General features: G+C 41.1%; 1 long non-coding RNA gene across 1 annotated transcript in view; it reads left to right on the top strand.

Moving 5' to 3' along the window:
- The window catches only part of LOC106874934 (uncharacterized), a 7326-nt gene that overhangs the window by 1322 nt on the left and 1847 nt on the right, over positions 1–4157 (top strand). Inside the window, exon 2 of the long non-coding RNA XR_001410066.2 lies at positions 3114–3274. This is a non-coding gene — a long non-coding RNA (uncharacterized LOC106874934). The remainder of the gene's footprint in view (positions 1–3113; positions 3275–4157) is intronic.

The following is a 4157-nucleotide window of genomic DNA, read 5'->3' as shown; positions in this document are numbered from 1 at the left end:
GTCCGCGCTAGCTAGTCTTGAGTGGTCGATCCTAACCCTAACCCTATCCCTAACCCTAACCCTGTCCCTAACCCTAACCCTAACCCTAACTCGCGTGTGCAAATGAATACGTGTTTAGGGTTAGGGTTAGGATCGACCACTCACGACTAGCTAGCGCGGACGCGCGACTGCGCGTTCGGGTCCGCGCTGCTTTAGTAGTACCGAGAAAGAGAAAGAAAAATAGCAATTCGACACCAATTGCTTCAACTGGTCGCACACCACAATCGTGAACGGAACCTAATAAAGCAAACCAGCACGCTCGCGGCATTTCCACGAGTGATGGCGAGGCTAAGGCGTTGGGAAAGCCAAACGCCCTCACGGCCATCACCTGACACCGCGGTAAGGCGAGACACCAACGATGACAAAAACTTCGACGTTAGCGGCTCAGCCCCTCCAAAAGTCTCAGACGCCACAGTCTGGATGAAAATGTTTCCCGATACTTAAGGATTTTGTTCCGTTCAACTACGGAAGCAGTGACCCTCCCATCTAGAACTTGGGAGGGAGCAGAGAAGTCCAGGCGATCACATCTCCTTCACTACAAAAAGGTCCATCTCTTACAACATAACCATTCTTTGGACTTGATTCATCCTTCTAAAAGACAACAAATCTGTAGAGGCAAATTGTTACCAGGATGTCATGGGTTCTTCATTTTATTGACCATGGACATGGACACACATATATACACACACACACACACACACCACCACCACCATCATCATTCAACATCCATGTTCCATGCTGGCATAGATTGGACGGTCTGACAGGATTCAGTGTGCGCAAGGACTGCATCATGCTCCAATGTCTGTTTTGGTTCTCACAGCTTGTTGCCCTTCCTAACACCAAACACTTTAAGATATGTACAGGGTGCATTTTTTTACATGGCACCTACACATGCAGACCCGGGGAAGGATGATCAGCTTCATACTAGAGGGTAACGGGATTGAACGACAAGAAGCAGGGACAATACTGGTTCTTGTAGAGGATCTGCATAGCCACTCGTATCTAGATAGAATTGTCAGAGGAGGGGATGACATGGTTGGAGCAAGGGGACGGGAAGAAGAGGCAGGTGATGGGGTCAGGGTAAGTCACTGTAATGTGGGTAGGAAGCACAATACAAAACACCTCTAGAACTCAGTCTCCCTGATGAGATGGGGGTTACACATACACATGCATACATACATACATGCCTATACATACATACATATGTACATGCATACATACATATGTACATGCATACATACATACATGCATACATACATGTAAACATACACACATGCATATATACACACATATAGATACATACATACATACATACACACACACATACGTACATATGTACATGCATACATAGATACATACATGTATACATACATACATACATACATACATACATACATACACACACACACACACACACACACACACATATGTGTTAGCCCTTGTAGAGTTAAATAGTGCAAGGCATTTTAACAGATGTTCTCACAATTATGCCAATCCATCACCATTATTCCAAAGAAATTGTCTGAGATAAAATGAGTTATATGAATTAACCAAAAATATCTGTCTCTAATTTTGGCACATGACCAGTAATTTTAAGAGCTACGAGTTTGTCAATTAATTGACCCCAGTGTTTAGCTGGTACTTCATTTTAGAGACCCCAAAAGGATGAAAGGCAAAGTTGACCTCAGCAGGATTTGAACTCTGAATGTAAAGAGATGAAAGGAATACCACAAGACTTTTTTATATCTGGCATTCCAATGACCCTGCTCTATTAATTTAGCAAAAATAATCTTTTTTTTCTTTTTTTTTTCTCTATTCTAGGCACAAGGCTCAAAATTTTGGGGGAGGGGACCAGTTGATTAGATCGACCCCAGTACATAACTGGTACTTAATTTATCGACCCCGAAAGGATGAAAGGCAAAGTCGACCTCTGCAGAATTTGAGCTCAGAACATAGTGACTGATAAAATACCACTAAGCATTTCAGCCGGCGTGCTACCGTTTCTGCCAGCTCCCCCTCCCCCGCCTTAATTTAGCAAAAATAATGCAATGCTTTCAGTTTTGCTAATTTTGGCAAGACGATTCTTTATGTGTTCTTTAGATCACAGGCCTTAAGTAATCTAAAGTTGTGATGCATGTATAATCAAAATATTAGAAACTAAAATTGTCTTTCCCTCATGGCATATCCTCCTCCTCCTCCTTTCCTCCTCTCATAATTTGACATCTGGTGTCCATGCTGCCATGGGCAAAAGGGTTTGACAGAATTTCATGAGTTGGATAACAGTATTATGTTCCAATGTCTGCCACTGGATGTCCTTGCTAACAGCAACCAGTTTAAAGCATGTACCATTTCCATCAATCAAGAGTTCTTCTGTGATATTTTGAAGCATTTGAGGGAAGACATTTGGCAATCTGTGGAGTTCAAAGAATTGGATTCTTCATGACAACAAGGCACCCTGTCACTGAGCTCTTCTCACTCGTGTGTTTCTCACCAAAATCAATATGATATCACTTCTGCACCCACCCCATTCACCAGATTTAGAACCTGTGGACTTCCATCTCTTCCTCAAGATGAAAATGCATCTCAAACGTTGCCGTTTTAACACCATTGTTGAGATTAAGAGCGTGTAGTGAACCCTGGCAGGAAAGCAAAACGAAAAGGATTTAATGAGATTAATCTACCTCAACCTTCTAGAAAATTCTCAAGCATTCTAGAAGTTTCCAGTTGACGTGGAAGTCAGGGACTTCTGGTTCACCCCTTATATAAAGGAACACATTTCTAAATTTGCGCCATTCATTGCCTGTTGATTCTTCGACATGCGTTGAGTCGGACCACTCACATACACACCCGCACCAGCATATGTTCACCTCATTTTACTTGGAGACATGTGGTTGCAAAGAGAGTATGTTCATGTGATGTTACAAGCTTTTCCTTCAATTAACCTTACATGTTAACACATTACCTCCAGTAATAAATATGTTATGACTTATTACAAACGTCTCATAAATTCATATTTCTTGACATTACGTATAAGATGGTGACCCCCTCTTTCTCTCATGCTTATTAAATTATAGGATGTCACATGATCGACATCACTATAAATGAATCACAGAAGGTCCTCAACTTCTTTATGGAAAATGAATTCCAGGCTGGATTCTAAAAGTGACACGAATGCTGGGACCGGGGTATTGCTGTGTAAGGTGACTATTTCAAAGGAGATGATGTTAAAACTTAGGTAAATAAGTTATTTTTTTTTATTTAACATAACAAGTGCTGGGAATGTTTTGCTACCACCTCATATGTATCTATGTGTGTGTGTTTTTGTGTCTGTTTTTTTTTTTCCACCACCCACTCCCACAACCTCTTAACCTGTACTGGTGCTTTTAAGTCCTCATAACTTAGTGGCTTGGCAAAAAGAGAACAATAGAATAAGTCATAGGTTTGAAAAACTATCCTGGGGACAATTTGTGCAACTAAACAACTCCTTCAAGGTGGTGCGCCAGTATGGCTGCAGTCAAATGAGTGAAACAAGTAAAGCACACACACACACATATATAGAGAGAGAAACAGATAGACAGACACAACATGATATAGGTATATAGATATAGAAGGCAGAGGACGTCACCAATGGTGCAAATAACATGAAATACGTAAACAAAGGAGGGAAAAACAAGTGAAGTACATAAACAAGAAAAAAATGGAAAACAGGACAAGTGAATACAGAGAAAGGATCCTTCATCAGTTGTTGGCTGTCAAACATTCAATGACAATATGAGTTTTCAAAGACAGTTGCTCCCATAAATTCTAAGATAAAATTTAGGATCTATGGAGGGTCAAAGTTGGGAACAAAAAAATGACATTGGAAACATACAAAGAAACTGAACGAAAACAAACATGAAAACATACACTCTTTTACTTGTTTCAATCATTTGACTGCGGCCATGCTGGAGCACCGCCTTTAGTCGAGAAAATCGACCCCAGGACTACTCTTTGGAAGCCTAGTACTTACTCTATCGGTCTCTTTTTGCCGAACTGCTAAGTTACGGGGACGTAAACACACCACCATCGGTTGTCAAGCGATGGTGGGGGGACAAACACAGACACACAAACATATATAT

The sequence above is a fragment of the Octopus bimaculoides genome, chromosome 1 (genome assembly GCF_001194135.2).
Source record: "Octopus bimaculoides isolate UCB-OBI-ISO-001 chromosome 1, ASM119413v2, whole genome shotgun sequence".
Classification (NCBI taxonomy): Eukaryota; Metazoa; Mollusca; class Cephalopoda; order Octopoda; family Octopodidae; genus Octopus; species Octopus bimaculoides.
The sequence above is the reverse complement of the archived record's forward strand: the minus strand, read 5'-3'. Positions and strand labels throughout refer to the sequence as shown.